Genomic DNA, 26,768 nt, shown 5'->3' on the forward strand with positions numbered 1-26,768 from the left:
AATCAAATTAAATTTTTATATTTAATAAAATAAATAATAATTTATGAGGATAAAAATAGAATTAAGTATATTATATAGGGGTATAAGGGGAAAAAAAGTAACCTGCCGGTCACATACCATCGATTCGGTAGTTTTAAAATTTTCACCTGTGACGACTTTGCGCCTGGAGAAATTTCGCAAAGACTTCCTATTTGTCACCATACTTATCATTCTAGATGTATTAGTATACGGTTCTCAAGTGGCATATACTCATGCCCAGTTTCTAGGGAAGACTATACTAATTACTGAACATAATTATCTATAGATAAGGTTTTATAGATATAGGAACAACTTGGTGTATATATATAGTGAGAGTAAAGTTGATAACTTAACAAATGATGCACTGCATCTTAAAAATGTTTAGTCCACTCTAATATATTGTGTGTGTGATATATAAATGTATAATTATAAACCAAGCTTTCTTTTTATTCTGTACAAAATCAAATAGGTCCTGATTTTTTATTTAACTCAAATCCATTAAAAATGTTTAGTCCATTCTTATGTATTGTGGGTGTGATATATAATATATAAATGTATAATTGTAAACACAGTTTTCTTTTTATTATGTCCAAAATCAAATAAGATCCAGAATTTATTTAGCCCATATATATTTTTTTTTACTTATAAACCTAGCCTCAACCTAGCTAAACTAAGGGGCATCCATTTTGTTGTCTTTATATTTCTCCATTAAGTTAGAGAAAAAAAAAAGTCACAGACAAGAGCTTTTTGGAGAATGGAGAGAGAGAGAGAGGGAAGGACGAACAGGGAGGGAGAGAGTTGCAACAGCAAGAAGAAAGAGAGTGTGAGATTACAGCTAGAGAGACATCATGCTAATCAAGACTTAAATTACTTCAAATTCTTATATATACTTTCAACTATTTTAGTCATTTAAAAGAATTTAAAAATCTGGGATTATTTTTTTAATAAAATACACAATTATAATTATAAAAAAAAAATCAAAATTTGAACAGTAAAATAATATTTTGTCCTTAATATAATTCTTATAGTGTGAAATGAGCATATTTGTTATGATTCATATAATTATTTTTTAGTTTATTTACTTATTATACATTTTGTAATTATAATCATACTAAAACTAATTAATTAATTTTTTTATCAAATTTCAAATAAAATTATATTAACTTAGAAAATTGAAACTATAATTTGTATTAAAATTAAATTACAAAATTATTTAAAATATTAAATAAAATTATATATAACACAATACAAAAGTTTAGTTTATTTTAATAGTATTTTTAACTGTAAATTAGGCATGTTCAGCTACAAAGAAACTACAACCTTATTGTTGCAACACAAGAGGGGAATTTGATGCCATTAACGTCAACCAAGAAAACAAACTGTCTACACCTACAACAAAAGTTTAAATATTGAAAGTAAAACTAACTCAAAAAATTTTACACGACAGATAATAAATAATGAGAAAGAGTTACCAAGGTAAAAGCAACATTTTGATTGAAAAGAAAACTTATTGGTTCTAAGATATTAGAAAACTTATGTTAGATTCCAACCAAACAAAACTTTTAGCTATTAAAGAAACATTCTTTATTATTGTTAATAGTCTAGTTGAAGGTGTTGGACTTTTATGGTGGATGGTGCTCTTTTGGTTGCTGATGATGCATATTTATGGAAGATCAATTCACCTAATAATAAAATTTAGTTAAGGACACTGGGAAATATAAATTTTATGAAAAGATAAAAGTCAATAGTGTATATTGTTAATAATAAGTTGTTGAATATTATTTTATTTTTTAATAATAATAAAACTAATTAATTTTTGTTAATAATTAGTTAATTCATGAAAATATTATATTATTAAATTTAATAAATATTTTGATATTATTTAGAATTATAATATTTAGGATGGTACCAAATAAAAAGACTACCAATGTCTTTCTAGTAACCTAATTAAATAGTAAAGCAAAAGGTAGTTTTATAACTTTTATTTTGAAAATGTATTGATGTGTATAGTGCTTCTATTATAAAGTTTATATATTTATGAAATAACTAAAGTAAAATAAAATAATTGTCTTTTTCATAAAAGATAAAATATTTTCCAAAACAAAATAATTTCAGAAATAATTAATTTCACTATATCTTTTTATTATTAACTAATATATAATTTTGTGAATTTAAATATACACAAATATTAAAAATAAAAAGAATATTTTGAAATCATGCATCACTTCACACAGTGTAATGACCCAGCCCGAAAACCCATGTACAAGTGCTCATAAACTTCCATATCAAGAAAATATATATATCAGATAAACAAAATTTGAGAAGATCCAAAACATGTGTTCATACATTCATATAGTTCCGAAATCCTACCAACTGAATGTGTAAATTTTCTTTATCTTTCCTACTGCCTCTTGCTGTTTTTTTTTCTTTTCATTTTTAGAAGCTTTGTTCTTGTATTCCTATTCGTTGTATGAACCTCTATTTAATCTCACTCCAACACAGCTTTAGTTTTCCATTTTCTTGTTTCCTCCATGCTTCCAGAACTAGGTTGACTGGATCAGGATCACACTCCAATTTTATTTGATTTAGAAAAATAACATTAAATAATAGGATGAGCATAAATCGCTCAGTAAGCCCAGATCAGCACCTCAAGCAATCAAAATATGCATTATAGTGCAATAACTCATTCACCCTGGTGGGTGTTTTCCTCAACTCAAATCACTAACCTGTAATTTCCTCTCATCCTATAAGGCTTCACAACCTATAATAGTTGAGGCATCCTGTTTTAAATTACCAGTAATACATACTTCTTAAATTCATCATCATGTAATTCAACACTGTCAAAATGTTCCATAGCTTGCTATCAACATGCATTATACCACAGTGAATAACAAAGATGTTCTTATAAATGTGTGTTAATTTTAGCTATTATGTCTGTATGAGTATAATGGCATAAATCTCGCTTATTCTCTCCTTGTATTCCCTATGCATTGGATCCACTGGTGGTGAATCATGTCCTAATTCCTACTTCACTGCATCTGTAAATAAACAGGAATGAGCCTACACATGCCCATAAAGTTAAATTTAGATTTAAACAATGTATTAAAATCAATAAAATTCCTAAACCAAAGTCGCCCTCAACTCTCTCTCACTCCCAATAGTCCCTTTTTTCCCTCTATAGGAAAGTTCTAGATATCTTAGACTCTCCCTAAAGCTCACAGATACAAATGGCTCGTTATCCACTTCCTTGAATTGTCCCCAATAGTCTCTCTACTTTTTGTCATCACTCTCCCACTCAAATAGCCATTTATCCCTCTGCTTATATGGTTCCCATCAAACTACTACCTAAATTTCCCTTGAATTTTAGCATAATTACTATGGCAGCTCCTATTTCATAACCCATATGTTACCTCATCCTTGGTCTACCCAGTCACCCCTTTTAGCCACTCCTTTGCAAGTTAAAACACCGTCCCAACACAATAACCATCTGCTACATATTCTCTGTTTTAACCTTACCATTTGCAATTCCATCTTTCATATTCTAGTTTACCTATTTTTGGATATTTTTCCTCACTCTTCAACCTATATTCCACTCATAGTTCTTAAGTGCTCATTTTCTTCTCCTTAATAATTCCATACTAATCTGCCTCCAATCTGCATGTCCACATAGTAACCATAACGATAATATCAACAACCACTCCATGCACATTCTATTTTTACATACCTGCAATCCTTTGGTGTTTTCCACCACTCTATTTTCCAACTCAGCATATACCATTTTATATTGAATGTCAAACACATATTTAAACTACAATCGTTCAAACTCTCATATAGAGTCCTAACCGTACGCACATCATATTATGATAAAATAATCTATAAGAATACTTCACATAACAAATTTTTAAATAATAAAAAGTACATCCCTTGCATACTTAGCTCAAAATATCCAATATCCATGAGGTATGTCTAAACTCTAAAATAAAATCATTAACATTAAGTACTATTCGAATTAAAATAAAACTTAAACAATCTTCTAACAAGTCTTTCACCGTTCAGGAGCAGAGTTCTGAATATCCTGATCTAAAATAAATATATAATAAATAGGTGAGCTTAATATGCTTAATAAGCATGTAAGTACCAACAAATAATTGAATAATCTGTCCAAGTTGGTAGAAAACATAAAACTACTGACAGAGATGGTTCAACACTTTTTTCTTTAATTCAGAAAGCACATGGTATCTGTACCCAAATTCATTAACAAATCTTATAAATAAGTTTATTTAGTAAACATTCAAAATTCATTATTTCAGTATCATAACTCAAGGTATAAACAGTTCAATAAATAACATAATTCAGTATTCAGTATCACAATTTAGACAATAAGCAGTTCAGTAAATATTAATTCAGTATTTCAGTATTATAAACGTTAACATGACTCTCTATTTATTCTTATCGATTTATATCCTATTAATAATAGTTTCATTGCAAGATGCCATTTCTGCTAGTATCAACGAGAACAGTAAGGATCCCCTCTATAATGTGAATACGTTACAGTTCAATTCATAGTTTATAGTTTGTAGTATACAGTATTCCGTTTACAGTTTCACAGTACTTGTCGCTTCGCAACGTCTGGTTAAAGTCGTATCCATGGGTAGGATTCATCACATTTACACGACAAATACACACACCCACCCCTCAATGATACTGGTTAAATGGGTTTTCAAAATCCTTTAATGTCTATTTATTTATTTCAACTCTAATAAATTTTGTAATTTTTATTATTTAATATATTCTATACCTATAACACGCATACTGAAACTATTCACTAGCCTAGACGCTTCTACATATCCTTAATATACTCTCAATTACATAACAACCAGTACATATACGAATCCAATTACCAAAACATAGCAAAACAATTCATCAGCAATTTTAGTAGTAAACATAAATAGGAACACAACAATCAATAGTAAAATCTTGTCAGAATCCTGTGCCTAATTATCAATTATTAAATTTCATAGTTTTAGTATCTTAGAAAGATTAAACTACATTTATAATCGCGTACGCACTTACCTAATTTTCATCTAAATCTTGTTCATGAAATTATCTATGATGTATAAGATCAACCTATTGCAGTGATATCCGTATCAGATTAATAATAAATTGGTTATCTCCTAATTTCAAACATCTGTATCCAGACTTATCCCTAATTCTAAACTGGATAAATAATTTATTGTATTAAAATTAAATATATTAATTAACCCTAAATATAAAACGGTAAACCATCAGGGTTTTTTGAACTCACCTACCTAAACTGCGTTCCTAAGATTCACTGCGCGCAACCACTGGAAGTCTGCACGCCTCTGTACGCACCTCCACTAGATTGTCATGCGTCGTTGCTGTTCGCTCTTGATTAGCTTCGGATTGGCCAAAATTCACTATAGAGCACTTCACACCCTCATATCTGACATAGATTGTGTGGAATCATGCCGAAGGAAGCCGTAAAATAGCAAAACAAACACCGAGTTGCCACGCAGATCATCTTCTTCTCATGCACACCATTGCACGCGGCACCGGCCTCTCCTCTGCCTTTTTCTTCTTCTTCTCCTCTCTCGACTGCTGATTGATGATAACCATAGCCCTTCTCCCTCTATCTTCCTATCTCTCTCCTCACTTTATCTCTCTCTCTCTCTTTCTCTCTCTCTTTCTGCACCGATTTCCTTCCCTCCCTTCGTATTTTATAGGGAAGGGCAGAAGTAGTCCTACACGACCCTTCTTCCTCGGCGTGTAGGTCTCCTCTTCAATCTTTTCGATTGGTGGTAGAGGCATACACACCTCTGCCTCTTCACCTTTCCCGACTAGAGGTACACATGCCTCTATTTTTTTTTGCCTAAAACGGCACCATTTTGGGGTCTTCGAAAACAACATTGTTTTAGTCTCTTATATAGACGATCGTTGTCCGCCCACTCACATAACCCATCACAACATTCAATTTTGTGGATGATTTGTCCAGGTTAGTAAATATGCAGTAGTATATTCAATATCCTGGTATCACACTCATTCTGACCACAAGTTGGCCATCCAGTTATCTAACACATTTAATAACCTACAGCAGGTTAATGCATTACACAGTAAAGAAAATAAGCAAATGATGTGACAAGGAAATGATGTGAAATCTAACCCATATTTGGCAACTCACATACACATAACTATTAACACAACATACAGCTTACAAATGCAATACACAATTGTTAATAATATAGCAGATGAGGTATACCATTTTTACACACTTTTCGGTCACCATCTGGCCACACACCCACACAAAGTTTATCTACACACTAGAAATAGCAACCCATGTTTCCTTAGGAAGGCTTTCGGTTTAACACCATAGTCCCCTAAAAGGCCGTCCAATTCCTCTCCCTTTTTCTGCCTTGTAACCCTTTCCATTTATTCCCATATCTCTCCATCTGTTATCTCACTCAAACACCTATCACTTATTTAAATTTTCGTTTCTAAATCATTGTAAATAAAATCTACATTCTATTGTTTCTTCCCCTTGACTCTCCCTCAAACAGGCCCTGATTTCCCATCTATTTTTTGTCTCCAATGTTCATTCATACTTTTCTTTTTTTTATATTTTTGAATTAATTTACATTTAGTTGTCCCTCTCTCATTATCAGATCTGATTTATTCATTTAGGTTACTTTTAGCCATTCATCCTATTTTCTGGTTTTTAGGACCCTAATTGATTTTCTCCAAAATGTCAGCCTTCTATCATGAAAACCCTTTCAGTAAACTATATTGTGTTAGATTTGATGTGTGTAGTGTGTTGTGTGTTGTTATGTGATTGTAAGCGTAAACCATACTATATTATTGAATATTGTATTGATGTTACTATAGTACATTGTGAAAACAATGGGTGTGCATTGTCACTGTAAATAGAGAAAATAAAACTATAGTCGTAACTATAACCATTTAACAATACTATCTGCCATGACCACTACAAATAAAAGAGAGGTATTCGATTATCAGTCTTGGAGGTTAGGGTATTAAATTATTTTTATTTAGCATGTGTAGTTCATTTATTCCCATTTTTAGAGCACGAAAACCAAGAAAAAACTCAAGATTAGTCGAAATAATGAGATCTATAGGGTGTGGAGGATATATGTTAAAAATAGTTAGTGTCGACTTAATTTTTCAAACTCTAAGCCATTATCTAGCTTTTTGAAAGTATTAACATCTCATGTTACGGGCTAACTATTTTAAATTTCACTAATTTTGTAAGGGAAGAAATCATAGACAAAGTTAATTTTTCCGTACTTTATGTTAATTCGACTTAGCATCAATTTGTGGTTGATATGCATGGATACTCGTGACTCCATCTAGAGTACAGGTCATTGCAGTATATGTTACTATGAATACATATATTTATATAGGCGTAGTTACATGTATAAAAAAATAGAAAAGTATATAAATCTGTGTGCTGTGGATATATATATATATATAAGCATATGTATGTACATATGGAAAAATAAAAGAAATGAAGTAAATAACCAACAATTGAATACAAAAAATGATTTTGAAATTTTAATCACAAGCTTAGTGATTTAAAATAAATTAAAGTCAAGAACTTGGTAGACCAAGAGAAACACATAGGTAAGTAGAAGTTTGCCACTAAACTTGTTTAAACACTTATAAAATTAATCAACAAAGAAGGTCATAAGAATAATAAATTAAAAATAAAAGAATAGTAAAATAATAATAATAATACCTTAATAAAGCAAATGGAGAACCAAAGTAAGAACATTTAGAAATTACATGAATAAAATAAATAGATAATTAAATTATGAATCATTGACCAAAGTGGTAAAGTGATATGATAACAAAGTTTTTGGAATAACAAATGAAATTGAGAATAAAAAAAGATATTAAGTTAAATTACAAATAAAAGAAACACTAATTAAAAAAATAAAAAAGGAACCAAATAAGTAATAAAATCATAATAATATAAATAAGTTAAGGAATATTACAATAGGGGATAAAAAAATTTGAAATAACAATAAATAAAAATAAAAGAATTACTGAAAGACTACAAAACCCGTTTAGTATATATTAGAGAAGGAGGGTGCGTCTGTAGCCATTTTTGGTAATTGATGTGCCTCAATCAAACAAGGCTGCAAAGCCCATACTAAACATGTTTGAGAAAGTGTTTAGTGATACCCATTACTACAGGTGGAATGGGGATTTGAGTGTTAAGTGATTAGTATTTTATATCCATGTTGTAGAAGGAATCCTTAATGCCCTCAATGGTATTGGTAAAAATAACATCGTCAGAGGAAACTCTTTAATAAATAAAAATAAATGTCAACGAAAATGTTAGGGGTCTGTTGTGGATGAGAAAGTCGATCTCATTATGAATATTCTGATAAGACTGAGAAGCAAGGCTGACAAATGTATTTGGAGTCACTTGAAGGACGACAAATACATTGTAAAATTGGCATACCAGTGTTTGATGGGTTTCCATGCAAATAATACACAATGATCATTTAACATGTGGAAGTATTTGTGGCAGTCAGAAGGCCCCCCCCAAGTTAAGAATTTCACATGGAGATTGGTGAATAATATCCCCCTGGTAAAATCTAAACTATAGGAGAAAGGGATTGGAATTGTGAACGTGCATCCTAGATGTGACAAGGAGGAAACCATCGAGCATGTCTTTTTTTATTGTGAAAAAAGCCAGGGCTTGCTGGTGAAAACTTGGTATACACTTCCAGGCAAGACAAACCAACGACGTATTTAGATGGATGGAACACCAAGATAAAACAATGGCAACAACAGGAGTTAACAGAGATACTTTGCTGCTTGCCTTTGACTTGAGCAGAATGAATTTCTGTGAACTTGAAGGATGTTTGGTGATTAGACCTCCATCTTTCTAGCGAGGAAGTTTTTGCATGAAAGGAGACAAGCACATTAAGTTAAAGATAGAGACAAGGTACAACTCTCGCACACCAAGTCAAGGTCATTGCTGTGGGAAGCTCCATCGCTTGGGATCTGGAAATACAATCTGGACGGTACAATTTTTAACACAACTTATTAGGCAAGATAGGGAGTAGTCGTACGAGACTTGATTGTTTTCTCTAACAAGTTATGAGGGTGTTGATCTCCCTATCTAACTGAACTACTTGGCTACTGTAATTCACTGCAATATACAATCTCCAATATCACTGGGTTAGGCGTTGTCGAGGTGGACGCATAAATGGTAAAAAATGCTTTGACGACCAATGGGGAAGATTGCTGTAATGTTTTCCTAACTCTTAATGAATTGATTACTTTAAAAAAATGAAGACAATAGACTTTTTATTATTTATGAATTAATCTTATTTGATAAATATATGTATACATACAGCTAGTGAAGTGCGCACTACACTAAGCCACATCATCTTGTAATATTGATTTTTTACGCAATTAATTAAAAGATGCATTTAATTCATTAATTAGATGAATATATGTGTCATTTTATGAAGTAAAGTTATATGAAGTGAATATATATAAGAATATACATTTTTATTAATAGATAGAAAAATTGAATGTAAATAAGAATATACATATTCTTATATGTACGAATATTAGAATATGAAATGAAATAAATTTAACCAAAAAATTGTAACAAAATTAGTTGTCAGTCCATACTAGAACTGATCGGACTAGATCCAGTCATACCATATAAATGTTCAATTTAATGTTTTGCAAAATTTGGAGTTTACCAACATAAAAATTTTCTATTCTCATGTTTAATTTACTTGCTTTATGCTTGCTTTGCTTATTTCTTAATGATATTAATGAAATTAAAAAAAAAAACATAATTATTTAGTACATCTCACCCCAACATAAAACCAAGGATGGGATGGAGGCTTGGGAAATATACTTTACCATATTTATTTCTTCCTACCATACCTCAATATTATATATTTATGTACATAAAACAAATATGTATATTATACATATAACATTTAAAAATTTCTTTCAACAGAAAAGATAATACATTATCAAGTAATTTTAAGAAAGATTAACTTCATTTTAACTTTCCAAGACCACCATAAAAAAATACAAGACCAAACTCTTTAGATCTCTCTAAATTCAAAGCATAATTTTGATAGCCTTTGTTTCCACAAATCAATAAGATGATGATTAGTTTCATCAACAATTCTAAATTTATAATATGTCGCATTTGGTCCATTACTAAGGCCCAATAAAAAGTGACCATTCCCCATTGGACGGCTAGGTATGTTATATAGACTAAGTACTTTTTTTCTCCAGCTCATGTAAGTAGTCAAATGCTTTAAAAAAGAAAATCTTTGCGATAGCCAAAATCCAATTTCCTCATCTTTATATGCCGGCCATCCTAATTTACCATCAATAAAAAAAATTTCTCAATTCAAAATAAAAATAAATTATAGATAATTACTAAATTAATATATTCATATTTTTACCCAAAAAATTGTGAATTTATAAGAATATATTTCTAAACCATATTTAGAAATTTTGGAAAGAGAAAAATCAAGAGGTATGTCCTTTTGAGAAAAGCAAAGCGAATTAAAATATTGACAAAAATACACACTTTAATAAAATAATTTTTTTAATGACATATGCATATCAACCTAAAAAAATATAAATATCTCTATAAAAATAGAAAAAAATAATAATAATTGTTGCTAACCTTCCATTGTAGTTTTAATTAAGTTTGAGAATAAATTTCATCCAATATCTAAAAAGAGAAAGAACCAAAAGGTCATATGACTTACTTTCCAACCGGCTTCTATGTATTCATCGTTATTTTGGATATGAATTTGACTTGAAGTAAATTTAGATTATCCGACGATAAGATTATATCACAATCAAACACTTCAACTCAATTATACTTCTTACTGTTTTTTGTCTAAGTGACAATATATTCCTATTATTTCCAACTTTAAAAGAATTCTCATATTTACTTTTAATTATTTTAGTCGTTTAAAAAAATTTAAAAACTTGAGACTATTTTTTTAATAAAATACACAATTATAATTACAAAATAAAATGGATCAAAATTTGAACAGTAAAATAATGTTTTGTCCTTAATATAATTCTTACATTGTGAAATGAACAGATTTACTATAATTCATATAATTATTTTTTAGTTTATTTATCTATTATATATTTTTTAATTATTATCATACTAAAATTAATTAATTAATTTTTTTTCCATAAATCTTCAAATAAAATTATTTTAAATTTAGACAGTTGAAATTATAATTTATATTAAAATTAAATTATAAAATTATTTAATACTTTTAATAAAATTATATCTAACACAATACAAAAAATCTAGTTTATTTTAATAGTATTATTAACAATCCAGAATTTTTTTTTCAAATTTCCTTACTTGAATTAATTTAAATGAGGAAAAAAAGTTTCATTATCATATTAATTCAATTGAAGAAGAATTTGAATGTACAAATCAACCTACAAATAACAAAATAAATAATTAGGCGTAATTTGCTTTTCTTAGAAAAAATGAAGAGATAGGCTAGTTGAATATAATAATTTGTTGAAATATGAGAGGAAGAAATAAGAGAGACTAATTGAGAAACTCAAGTTTTGATTTGTGAATAATGTTAAAAGCCTTCAAGTACATGGGTATTTATAGGTACTAGTACTAATACTACTACTACTACTAATGTTATTATTAGTACTAATATTACTACTACTGCTAGCACTACAATTACCTATACTGTTTTTACTACTATTACTACTTGTACTACTACTGCTATTGCTACTATTGCTACTATTGTTATTATTACTACTACTTCTATTACTACTACTACCATTGCTGCTACTATTACTACTAATACTACTACTACTACTGCTAAGACTACTGCCACTAATACTCCATTATATATAACACCACAAAAAATATTATTTAATAGTATTATTAACTATCCATATTTTTTTCAAATTTTCTTACTTGAATTAATTAATTAATTTAAATAACGAAAAAATGTTTCGTTGTCATATAAATTCAATTGAATAATTTAAATGTACAAACCAACCTATAAATAGTAAAATGATCAATCAATTTGTGTTTTTAGAAAAAATAAAAAATAGACTAGCTGAATATAATAATTTATTGAAATATAAGAGAAAGAACTAAGACCGACTAATTGAGAAACTCAAGTTTTGATTTATGGTTGAGGCTAAAAGCCTTCAAGTACATAGTATATGTAGGTAGCAGTTGTAGTAGTACTACTACTACTACTGATGCTACTACTACTACCACCAATTGTAACACCCAACCTTTCCTTTTTTCTTTTTATTAATTATTATTGTATGAATATAATTATTATTTATGTATTTTTAAATTGAATTTAATTTATTTTATTTTAATGGAAATAATAATAATAATAATAATAATAAAAAGGGGTAAAAATTGTTTACGAAGTTAATTGAAAACAATTTTGGAGAAAATGGGTGAAAATTTGGGTTCTGCGGGTATTTTTGAAAGAAAAATCAGAAACTGAGGGTCAAAATACAATTCAGAAAAGTTGTGTCACGTCAGCTGCCTGGTCAGCAGCCTCGACCAACCAGGACGCACCAGGTGGCAGAGACGCTGACGCGGGAGGCCACGTGGGCGATCCACGTGCGCGCGATTGAACGGCTGAGATCCGTTCCCAACGTGCACGGATGACCCAGATCAAAAACGCGCACGGACGGCCAGATTGCATCGTGCACGAAAGGCCCAGATTGAATCGTGCACGGACAACCTAGATTGAATCGCGATGAATGGTCCAGATTCACTCCCTATTTAATCGCGATCAGACGGTCCAGATTAAAAGCGATGGATGGCTTAGATCAAAAGTGGATGGATATAAATAACCCCATCCGCAACCAAATCCTAACCCCAGCCGCCAGAGCCCCTAGCTGGAGAAGACAGCCCAGCTGTCGGTGAGCTGACTGCCCCCACCCATCGCCGTACCAGAGCAATTTCTGACCGCCAAACGAGGTACAAATTCTACCCTTTACTTAGAATTTTATTCTAAACCCACCTATGGCCAAATCAGAGAGAAAGTACCAGCCAATTAGCGAAAAAATGCCATCGAAGCTCAGCGACGCCACCGCGGGGTGTTTCAGTTTTTGCCTTTGATGAGGCCCTTCTCCATTCCTGTTCGATATGATTTCTTCACCGTTGTGATCACCGTTTCCTCCTCTACAGGTTGACCGGAGCAAAACACCCTACCGCAATATGAGCCAGAGGAGTCGCTACACTAGAGAGCCCCACCGCCGGTGAGTTTCGGTTTTTTACGTTTTTTTAGCCCACCGAGGGTCCTAAGTGTGTTTTCTCACAGGAACCAATGTAAGTTTGGCTGAATTCAGCCAAAAGCGGCTGAAAACAGCTAACCTGAGGCGGATCGCCTCCGCGAGCGGCAACGCCGTCGCCGGAGCACGGCAGAGCCGCTGTGCCAAAATTCTGAAATTGGCCGAGTAGGCCCTGGGTCTGAATTTTGGGTTATTTAGGAAATGTGTAGGTACCGTAAGCGCGTTTCAGTTCCTGAGAAAAAATTTAGGAAACTCAGGGACCACCCGTAGGTGCAGTGACAATCTAGTTTTCGGCGTTGAATCAAGTAAGGACCCTTCACCTTATTTTCTATCATGGAATTGAAGTTTGAATAAATGATAATACTATATTTTGTGCAATTAAATAGATATGCATAATTAATTATGATTGCTAATGGAGCCCAAACTGGACATTATTCTCTGTCGATTCCTGTTTGATTTATTTTACAGTTTAAATGCATTATGGTATCTAGTTTATCTATTCTGTGGTTTTAAATGCATGTATCACTGCTTACTTCACTGCTGTTTGATTTTGGAAATCTAAGATATGCTTGCTTTGTTGGATGCACGTTACTTATTTATATATTTATGTTTGAGTTGGTAACGGAGATTAAGGACAAATAGGAATGGGATGTGATTTGATAAATGGATAAGATGACAGCCTCACTAGATATCCTGCGAGATGGTGGATGGACCGGGTTCATAGAAAATCCTACCGTGAACGTTGTCTCATATCAGACGGGGTATGAGACTTGGTCATTTGGCACTCGTACCGGACGGGGTATGGGGACGGCCCGCTTCACCCTCATACCGGATGGGGTATGGGGACGGCCCGCTTCACCCTCATACCGGACGGGGTATGGGGACGGCCCTGGAATTAAGATTGTTAAGGGGAATAGTTTATGTGTAGCGGGGACCCCTATGGATCCCCATGGATACTAATAGGCTGGTGAAAACGAAAAATGGTGATAATTAGTTATTGTTAATGGATACAGATTTATGATGTGTTTTATGTTACTGATTATGCATGAAATTGTGATCTGTATGATATTATTGCTCTTATAAATTGTTTCCATAAATTCCACAGTGGTAAGTGAGCTATAAATGATTTTATCTATGATAAACGAATCTATTTAAAATTTGTACTCCATTAGTTGTTTTCGGTTTTCTACCAACCTTTGCTTCTGTGACAGTGATATAGTGTGATGTCCTTACTGAGCTAGTATAGCTCATTCCTTATTTAACCATTTCAGATCAGGAGGACCTGGTTCCCAAGCCTGATCCACAAGAAGACGGCGAGTAGATGCTAGATGCTTTATAGTTTCCTTTATTTTTTTCATTTCTCGTATTTTTTTTGGAGAACTTATTCCGTGACATTGTTTAGTACTTTTAACTTATTGTGTAAGGGATATTAATCTTAATTTTTTATTTCGCTTCCGCACTCAGATTATTATATGTATTTCCTTTTGAATTTCCGGGACCGTTACACCAATACTATTGCTACTGCTACTACTATTGTTATTCTATTACTGCTACTATTACTACAACTTCTACTACTGCTACTGCTACTGTTATTGCTACTGCTGTTATTATTACTACTACTTCTATTACTACTACTACCACTGTTACTACTACTACTATTAATACTGTTACTACTATTGCTGCTACTACTGTTAAGACTACTACCACAACTACTGAATTATATCTAACATCACAAAAAACTTTATTTTAATAGTATTATTAATTATCCAGTATTTTTTCAGATTTTCTTACTTAATTTAATTAATTAATTAATTAAAATAAAGAAAAAGTTTTTGTTGTCATATTAATTTAATTAAAGAAGAATTTGAATTTACAAATAAACCAACAAATGGCAAAATGATCAATTAGGCTTGATTTGTTTTTGTTAGAAAAAATGATTAGATAGGCTAGCTAAATATAATAATTTGTTAAAATATGAGAGGAAGAAGTAAGAGAGACTAATTGAGAAACTCAAGTTTTAATTTGTGGTTGATGCTAAAAACTTTCAAGTACATGAGTATTTATAGGTACTAATACTACTACTACTACAACCACTACTAATGCTACTACTACTACAACTACTACTAATGCTACTACTACTATTAATATTACTGCTACTGCTACTACTACTGTTACTTCTATTGTTGCTACTACTGCTACAGCTGCTACAATTACTACTGCTACTATCACGACTACTACTAATAATACTACTATTGCTGCTACTACTACTACTGCTGCTACTAAAACTGCTACTACTACTACATTATATATAACACCACAAAAAATTTAGTTTATTTTAATAGTATTAGTAACTATCCATCATTTTTGTTTCAGATTTTCTTACTTGAATTAATCAATTAATTTAAATGAGGAAAAAAAATATTTGTTGCTATATTAATTCAATTGAAGAAGAATTTGAATGTACAAATCAACCTACAAATGGTAAAATGATCAATTAGACTTAATTTGTTTTTGTTAGAAAAACATGAAGAGATAGACTAGCTGGATATGAGAATTTGATTAAATATGAGAGGAAGAAGTAAGAGATACTAATTGAGAAACTCAAGTTTTGATTTGTGCTTGATGCTAAAAGCCTTCAAGTACATGGGTATTTATAGGTACTAGTACTCCTTCTACTACTATTACTAATACTATTACTAGTACTAATACTATTGTTACTGCTAATACTGTTAATTCTATTATTGGTACTACTGATGTAGTCACTACTGCTATTATTGCTATTATTGTTATTATTTCTACTACTGCTACTATTACTACTACCACTGTTACTACTATTGCTGCTAATAATGCTACTGCTATTACTGTTACTACTACTGCCACTACTACTATATTATATGTAACACTATAAAAAATATAGTTTATTTTAATAGTATTATTAACTATCCAGTATTTTTTTCAGATTTCTTTACTTGAAATTAATTAATTAATTTAAATGAGAAAAAAAAATTCATTGCCATATTAATTCAATTGAAGAAAAATTTGAATGTATAAATTAACCTACAAACGGCAAAATGATCAATTACGATTTATTTATTTTTGTTAGAAAAAATGAATAAATAGGCTAGGTGAATATAATAATTTGTTGAAATATGAGAGGATAAAGTAAAAGAGATGAATTGAGAAACTCAAGTTTTGATTTGTGGTTGATGCTAAAAGTCTTCAAGTACATGGGTATTTATAGGTACTACTACTACTATTACTACTACACTACTACTATTACTACTACTACTACTACTAATGCTACTACTACTACTACTACTACTAATGCTACTACTACTAGTAATACTTCTGCTACTTCTACTGCTACTATTACTTCTATTGCTGCTACTACTGCTACTATTTTTACTACTGCTAGTACTGCTATTATCACAGTTACTACTACTACTAATACTGTTATAGTTATTGCTACTAATACTACTATTATTAATACTACATTATATGTAATAACACAAAAAATCAAGTTTATTTTAATAGCATCATTAACTATTCAATTTTTTTTTCAAATTTTCTTACTTGAATTAATTAATTAATTTAAATGAGGAAAAAAAAGTTTCGTTGTCACATTAATTCAATTGAAGAAGATTTTGAATGTATTAATCAACCTACAAATAGAAAAATGATCAATTAGGATTCATTTATTTTTGTTAAGAAAAATGAAGAGATAGGCTACCTGAATATAATAATTTGATGAAATATTAAAGGAAGAAGTAAGGGAGAGTAATTGAGAAACTCAAGTTTTGATCTATGGTTGATGCTAAAAGCCTTCAAGTACATGAGTATTTATAGGTACTAGTATTAGTACTACTACTGCTAATACTATTGTTACTTTTACCATTTTTATTAACTATTAAGTTTTTTTTGTTTCCAGATTTCCTTACTTGAATTAATTAATTAATTTAAATAAAAAAAAATTTGTTGCCATACTAATTCAATTGAAGAGAATTTGAATGTACAAATTACCCTACACATGAAAAAATGATCAATTAGGCTTCATTTGTTTTTGTTTGAAAAAATGAATAGATAGACTAGCTAAATATAATAATTTGTTGAAATATGAGAGTAAGAAATAAGAAAGACTAATTGAAAAACTCAAGTTTTGATTTGTTGTTGATGCTAAAGGCTTTCAAGTACATGGATATTTATAGGTACTACTACTTCTACTATCATTATTACTAATGCTACTACTACTACTAATGCTACTGCTCTTATTGTTACATCTTTTGTAGCTACTATTGCTACAACAGTTATTACTGTTATAGCTGCCACTACTGCTATTGCTACTACTATTACTATTTCTACTATTACTGCTACTATTGCCACTATTGCTACAACAAGTACTACTACTACAGCTGTCACTGCTAGTATTGCTACTACTATTACTATTTCTACTATTGCTACTACTATTACTTTTGTTGTAGCTACCACTACTACTACTGTTACAACAGGTACTACTACTACAGCCACCACTGCTGCTATTGCTACTATTGTTTTTATTTCTACTACTGCTGCTACTGCTACTACCATTGTCATTACTACTACTACTACTACTAATACTATTATTGCTATAGTTGCTACTGTTGCATCTACTACTGTCACTACTACTGTATTATATGTAACACCATAAAAAAATTAGTTTATTTTAATAGTATTATTAACTATCCAGCACTTTTTTTTCAGATTTCTTTACTTTATTTAATTAATTAATTTTAATGAAGAAAAAAAGTTTCATTATCATATTAATTCAATTGAAGAAGAATTTAAATGTAAAAATCAATCTATAAATGAAAAAATTATCAATTAGGCTTGATTTGTTTTTGTTAGAAAAAATGAAGAGATAACCTAGTTGAATGTAATAATTTGTTGAAATATGAGAGGAAGAAGTAAAACAGACTAATTGAGAAACTTAAGTTTTGATTTGTGGTTAATGTTAGAAGTCTTCAAGTACTTGGGTATTTATAGATACTACTGCTACTACAAATGTTACTTCTACTACTAATACTACTACTACTATTGCTACTACTACTACTGTTACTTTTACTGCTGCTACTACTGCTCCTATTGCTACTATTATTATTATTTCTACTACTGCTACTACTACTACTGCTAATACTGATACTGCTAATGTTGTTACTACTACTGTTGTTACTACTATTGCCACTACTACTGTATTATATGTAAAACCATAAAAAATCTAGTTTATTTTAATAGTATTATTAACTATCCAAGATCTTTTTTTCAGATTTCCTTACTTAAATTAATTAATTAATTTAAATGAAAAGAAAAATTTATTGCCATATTAATTCAATTGAAAAAGAATTTGAATGTACAAATCAACCTACAAATGGCAAAATCATCAATTAGGCTTGATTTATTTTTGTTAGAAAAATGAAGAGATAAGCTAGGTGAATATAATAATTTGTTGAAATATGAGAGGAAGAAATAAGAGAGACTAATCGAGAAACTCAAGTTTTGATTTGTGGTTGATGCTAAAAGCTTTCAAGTACATGGGTATTTATAGGTAGTAGTAGTAGTAGTAGTAGTACTACTACTACTACTACTACTACTACTAATGTTACTATTGCTACTAATACTACTGCTACTGCTACTACTATTACTACTATTACTTCTATCGTAGCTACTACTACTACAACAGATACTACAGCTACAGTCGTCACTACTGCTATTGCTACTACTGTTATTATTTCTTCTGCTGCTACTACTACTACTAGCACTGTTATTGCTAATACTGCTATTGCTGCTGCTACTACTACTACTGTTATTGTTGCTGCTACTACTATTACATTTTATGCAACATCACAAAAAATCTAGTTTATTTTAATAGTATTATTAATTATCTAACATTTTTTTTTTAGATTTTCTTACTTGAATTAATCAATTAATTTAAATGCGGAAAACAAATTTTTTTTGTCATATTAATTTAATTGAAGATGAATTTTAATATACAAATTAACCTACAAATGGCAAAATGATCAATTTGTTAAAAAACATGAATAGATAGGCTAGCGGAATATAATAATTTATTGAGATATGAGAGGAAAAAACAAGAGATACTAATTGAGAAACACAAGTTTTCATTTATGGTTGATGCTAAAAGCCTTCAACTACATGGGTATTTGTAGGTACTATTACTTCGTCTACTACTACTACTAATACTACTACTACTACTAATACTATTACTACTGCTATTACTGTTACTTCTATTGTTGCTAGTACTGTTACTACTACTGGTACTACTACTCTGTTACTACTGTTGTTATTGCTACTACTAGTATAACTACTACTATTGCTATAACTTCTACTGCTATTACTGCTGCTACTGCTGCTATTGCTGCTATTGCTACTACTGGTACTACTGCTTCTACTACTGCTGCTACTACCACCACCACTATTACTATTGCTGCTACTGTTACTGTTAATATTGCTACTGCTACTATTAGTGCAACTATTACTAGTACTGTTACTACTACTGCTGCTACTACTACTCCTACTACTACTACTTATTCTTCTTTTTCTTTTTGTTCTTTTCTTTTGCTGCATTCTAGAGTGCAACCAGGCGAGCGCTCCTCGTACAACTACATGTTGTGTTAATAGTTATGTGTTTATGAGTGGCAAAATATGGGTTAGATTTCACATCATTTCCTTGTCACATTATCTGCTGATTTTTTTTATTGTGTAATGCATTAACCTACTGTAGGTTATTAAATGTGTTGCGTAAGTGGATGGCCAACTTGTGGCCGGAATGGGTGTGACACCAAGATATTAAATATACTACTTCTTATTTACTCACCTGGACAAATTGTCCACAAAACTAAATGTTGTGATGGGTTGTGTGAGTGGCCAGACAATGATCGTCTATGTAACATACTAAAATGAAGTCATTTTGGGAGACCCCAAAATGGCATCGTTTTAGGCAAAACAAAATAGAGGCGTGTTTACCTCTGATTAGGAAAGGTGAAGAGGCAGAGGTGTGTATGCCTCTGCCACTGGCTGAAAAGAAAGAAGAGGAGACTTACACGCCGAGGAAGAAGGGTCGTGAAGGACTCCTTCCATCCCTCCCTATAAAACGCGAAGGGAGGGAAGGAAATCGGTGCAGGAAGAGAGAAAAAGTGAGAGAGATAGAGAGAGAGAGAGAAAGAGAGAGAAAGAGAGGAAGATAGAGAGAAAAGGGCTATGGTTACCATCAATTGGCAACCGAGAGAGGAGAGGAAGAAGAAAAAGGCAGAGGAGAGTCTGGTGCTACGCACAACGGTGTGCATGAAAAGAAGATGATTTGTACGAAAACGTGTGTTTTACTATTATGCGGCTCTCTTCAGCACAATTCTACCAAATCTGTGTCAGATTTGAGGGCGCAAAGTGCTCTACGGTGAATTTCGGCCAATCCATAACGGTGATTAACGGCGAACGGCGGTGGCACATGGTGATCCGGTGGAGGTGCATGTGGAGGCACACGAACTTCCACTGGTTGCGACTATTGAGTCCTAGGAACTCGATTTGGGTAGGTGAGTTCAAAAAACCCTAATGGTTTACTGTTTTACATTTAGGGTTAATTAATCCTATTTAGTTTTAATGCAATAAATTATTTATCCAGTTTAGAATTAGGAATAAGTCTGGACACGAATATTTGAAATTAGGGGATAACCAATTCATTACAAACTCGATATAGATATCACCGTAACAAGTTGATCTTGTACATCAGAGATAATTTCACGAACAAGATTTAGACAGAAATTAGGTAAGTTCGTAAACGATTACAAATGTAGTTTAATCTTTCTAAGATACTAAAACTGTGATGTTTAATAATTGGTAATTAGGCGCAAGATTCTGACAATACTTTATTATTGATTGTTGTGTTCCTATTTATGTTTACTACTAAAATTACTGATAAATTGTTTATCTATATTTTGGTAACTAAATTCGTATATGTACTGGTTGCTATGTAATTGAGAATATGTTAAGAATATGTAAAAGAGTCTAGGCTGGTGAATAGTTCCAGTATGCGTATTATAGGTATAGAATATAGTAAATAATAAAAATTAAAAAATTTATTAGAGAGTTGAAATAAATAAATAGACGTTAAAAGATTTGGGAAACTCATTTAATCGGTATCACCGAGGGGTGGGTGTGTGTATATCTTTTTGTTGTATGACTGTAGTGAACCCTACCTATGGATACAACTTTAGCCAGACGTGGCAAAGCGACAAGTACTATGAAACTGTAAATTGAATACTATATACTGCAAACTGTAAACTATGAACTGAATTATAACGTATTCACATCGTAGAAGGGATCCTTACTGCTCTTATTGATATTGGCAGAAATGGCATCTCACGATGAAACTATTGTTAATAGGATATAAATTGATAAGAATAAATAGAGAGTCATGTGTAACGTTTATAATACTGAAATACTAAATTAATATCTACTTAACTGCTTATTGTCTAAATTGTGATACTGAATACAAAATTATATTATTTATTGAACTGTTTATACCTTTAGTTATGATATTGAAATAATGAATTTTGAATGTTTACTAAATAAAATGATTTATAAGATTTGGTTAATGAATTTGGGTGTAGATACCACATGCTTTTTGAATTAAAGAGAAAAGTGTTAAACCATCTCCGTCGGTAATTTTAGGTTTTCTACCAACTTGGGCAAATTATCCTATTATTTGTTTGTACTTACATGTTTATTGAGCATATTAAGCTCACCCTATTTATTATTCATTTTTTTAGATCAGGATATTCATAACCCCGCTCTTGGATAATGAAAGACTTGCTAGAAGATCATTTAATTTTTATTTTAATTTGAACAGTACTTAATGTTAATGATTTTGTTTTTAGTGAGTATTTATTTTAGAGTTTTGACATGCCTTATGGATATCAGATATTTTGAGCTAAGTATGCAAGGGATGTACTTTTATTATTTTAAAATTTGTTACGTGAAGTATTCTTATAGATTATTTTATCATGATATGGTGTGCGTACGGTCAAGACTCTATATGAGAGTTCAAGCTGTTACAGTTTAAATATGTGTTTGACATTTAATATAAAATGGTATATGCTGAGTTGGAAAATAGAGTGGTGGAAAACAGCAAAGGAATGCAGGTCTGTGAAAATAAAATGTGCATGGAATGGTTGTTGATATGATCATTCTGGTTACTATGTAGGCATGCAGATTTGAGGCAGATTAGTATAAAATTATTAAGTAGAAGAAAATGAGCATTTAGGGACTATGAGTGGGAAAAATTAAATTGAACATAGGTTGAAGAGTGAGGAAAAATACCCTAAAATAGGTAAACCAGAATGTGAAAAATGGAATTGTAAATGGTAAGGTTAAAAATAGAGAATATATAGTAGATGGTTATTGTGTTGGGAGGGTGTTTTAACCTATAAGGGAGTGGCTAAAAGGGGCGATTGGGTAGACCAAGGATGAGGTAACATATGGGTTATGAAATAGGAGCTGCCATGGTAATTATGCTGAAATTCAAGGGAAATCTAGGTAGTAATGTGATGGGAAACATATAAGTAGAGGGATAAATGGCTATTTGAGTGGGAGAGTGATGACAAAGAGTAGAGAGACTATTGAAGACAAGTCAGGGAAGTGGATAACGGGCTATTTGTACCTGTGAGCTTTGGGGAGAGTATAAGATATCTAGAATTTTCCTATAGAGGGAAAAAGGGGACTGTCTGGAGTGAGAGAGAGAGCTGAGGGCGACTCTTGTTTAGGAATTTTATTGATTTTAATACATTGTTTAAATCTAAATTAACTTTATGGGCATGCGTAGGCTCATTCCTTTTTATTTACAGATGCAGTGAAGTAGGAATCAAGACATGATTCACCACCAGTGGCATCCAATACATAGGGGATACAAGGAGAGAATAAGTGAGATTTACGCCATTATACTCATACAAACATAATAGCTAAAATTAACACACATGTATAAGAACATCTTTGTTATTCACTATGGTATAGTGTATGTTGATAGGAAGCTAAGTGTACTTGATAAGTAAGTACGTGGAGGAGGTTATGCCTTTTACATGTATATTTTTAAGGAATATTTTGACTATGTTGAATTAGATGATGATAGGTTGCAGAGCGTTACAGGATAAGAGTAAATTACAGGTAAGTAATTTGAGTTAAGGAAAACACCCACCAAGGTGAATGAGTTACTGCATTGTAATGTAAATTCTGATTGCTTGAGGTGCTGATCTAGGTTTACTGAGCATTTTATGTTAATCCTACTATTTAATATTATTTTTCCATATCAAATGAAATAGAAGAGTGATCCCAATCCAGTCAACCTAGTTTCTTGAAACATGAAAGAAACAAGAAAAAGGAAAACTAAAGTTGTGTAGGAGTGAAAGTAGACATAGGTTCATACAGCAAATAGGAATACAAGAACAATGCTGCTGAAAAGGAGAATAAAAAAAATATCAAGAAACAGTAGGATAGAGAAAATTTGTACATTCAGTTGGTAGAATTTTAGAACTATATAAATGTATGAACAAATATTTTGGATCTTCTTGAATTTTGTTTATCTTATATGTGTGTGTATATATATATTCTTGATATGTAAGTTTATGAGCACTTGTACGTGGGTTTCTGAGCTGAGTCATTACCCTGTGTGAAGTGATGCATGGTTTCAAAATATTCTTTTTATTTCTAAATTTGTCTATATTTAAATTCATAAAATTATATATTAGTTAATAATAAAAAGATATAACTTTAAAAAATAATAATAAAAAGATATAGTGAAATTAATTATTTTTGAAATTATTTTGTTTTAGAAAATATTTTTCCTTTTATGAAAAAGACAATTATTTTATTTTCCTTTACTTATTTCATAAATATATAAACTTTATAATAGAAAAACGTATACACATCGATACATTTTAAAAATAAAAGTTATTAAACTATCTTTTGGTTTGCTATTTGATTAGGTTACTAAAAAGACATTAGTGGTCTTTTTATTTGGTAGCATCTTAAATATTATAATTCTAAATAATATCAAAATATTTATTAAATTGAATAATCTAATATTTTGACGAATTAACTAATTATTAACAAAGATTAATTAGTTTTTTTATTATTAAAAAATAAAATAATAGTTAACAACTTATTATTAAAAATCAGCAACAAGAAGCAAAAAAATTAAGTTGTATAGGAAACTAATAATATGCAGAAAATTGAAGAAGAAAAAAAAAATAAATGGACTAGGCTTGTAGCTGTAAGAGGAGTGTTCGCCTTGTTGCACTCCAAAATGCAGCAAAAGAAAAGAACAAGAAGAATAAGAAGAACAAGAAAAAGAAGAATAAGTAGTATTAGTTGTAATAATAGCAAAAGTAGCAGTAGCAGCAGTAGTAGTAGCAGTATTAGTAACAGTAGCACTAATAGCAATAGTAGCAATATTAGTAGTAACAGTAGCAGCAATAATAATAGTCGTGGTAGTAGCTGTAGCAGTAGTAGCAATATTAGCAATATTAGCAGTAGCAGCAGTAACATCAGTAGTAGTAGTAGAAGTTGTAGCAGTAATAGCAGCTGTACCAAAAGTATCAATAACAACAGCAGTAGCAGAGTAGCAGTAGCAGAGTAGCAGTAATAGTAGTAGTAGTAGTAGTAATAATATTATTGGTAGTAGTAGCAGTAGCAGTAGTAGTACTACTACTAATACCTATAAAAACCCATGTACTTGAAGGCTCTTAGCATCAACCACAAATCAAAGCTTGAGTTTCTCAATTAGTCTTTTTTACTTATTCCTCTCATATTTCAACAAATTATTATATTCAACTAGTGAATCTCTTCATTTTTTCTAACAAAAATAAATCAAGCTTAATTGATGATTTTGCCATTTGTAAGTTGATTTTACATTCAAATTGTTGTTCAATTGAATTAATATGACAACAAATTTTTTTTTATTTAAATTAATTAATTAATTCAAGTAAGGAAATCTGAAAAGAAATGCTGGATAATTAATAATACTATTAAAATAAACTAGTACCTATAAATAACCATGTACTTGAAAGCTTTTCACATCAACCATAAATCAAAACTTAAGTTTCTCAATTAGTCTCTCTTACTTCTTCCTCTCATATTTCAACAAATTATTATATTAAGGTAGTCTATCTCTCCATTTTTTCTAACAAAAACAAATAAAGTTTAATCGATCATTTTACCATTTGTAGGTTAATTTGTACATTCAAATTCTTCTTCAATTGAATTAATATTACAACAAAGAAAAATTTCTTCATTTAAATTAATTAATTAATTCAAGTAAGGAAACCTAAAAAAAAAATTCTGGATAATTAATAGTACTATTAAAATAAACTAGTACCTATAAATGCCCATGTACTTGAAAGCTTTTAGCATCAACTACAAATCAAAGCTCGAGTTTCTCAATTAGCCTCTTACTTCTTCCACTCATATTTTAACAAATTATTATATCCAGCTAGCCTATTTTTTCGTTTCTTCAAACAAAAACAAATCAAGCCTAATTGATGATTTTGTCATTTTTAGTTTGATTTGTACATTCAAATTCTTCTTCAATTGAATTAATATAACAACAAAACTTTTTTTTTTCTTCATTTAAATTAATTAAATCAAGTAAGAAAATCTGAGAAAAAATGTTGGATAATTAATAACCCTATTAAAATAAACTAGTACCTATAAATAACCATGTACTTGAAAGCTTTTCGCATCAACCATAAATCAAAACTTGAGTCTCTCAATTAGTCTCTCTTACTTCTTCCTCTCATATTTCAACAAATTATTATATTAAACTAGTCTATCTCTCTATTTTTTCTAACAAAAACAAATAAAGTCTAATTGATCATTTTGCCATTGTAGGTTGATTTGTACATTCAAATTCTTCTTCAGTTGAATTAATATGACAACAATTTTTTTTTTCCTCATTTAAATTAATTAATTAATTCAAGTAAGGAAGCCTAAAAAAATTCTGGATAATTATTAATACTATTAAAATGAACTAATACCTATAAATACCCATATATTTGAAAGTTTTTAGCATCAACCACAAATCAAAGCTTGAGTTTTTCAATTAGTTTCTCTTATTTCTTCCTCTAATATTTCAACAAATTATTATATTCAAAAAATTTGGGTAGTTAATAATACTATTAAAATAAAGTAATTTTTTTATGGTGTTACACATAATGCAGTAGTAGTAGTAGTAGCAGTAGCAACAATAGTAGTAGTAGTATTAACAGCAACAGTAGTAGTGGTAGTGGTAATAATAGTAGTAGAAGTAGTAAAAATAGTGGTAGTAGTAAAAATAGTAGCCGTAGCAGTTATAGCAGTAG

The sequence above is a fragment of the Carica papaya genome, chromosome 3 (genome assembly GCF_054855325.1).
Source record: "Carica papaya isolate Zhongbai chromosome 3, ASM5485532v1, whole genome shotgun sequence".
NCBI lineage: Eukaryota > Viridiplantae > Streptophyta > Magnoliopsida > Brassicales > Caricaceae > Carica > Carica papaya.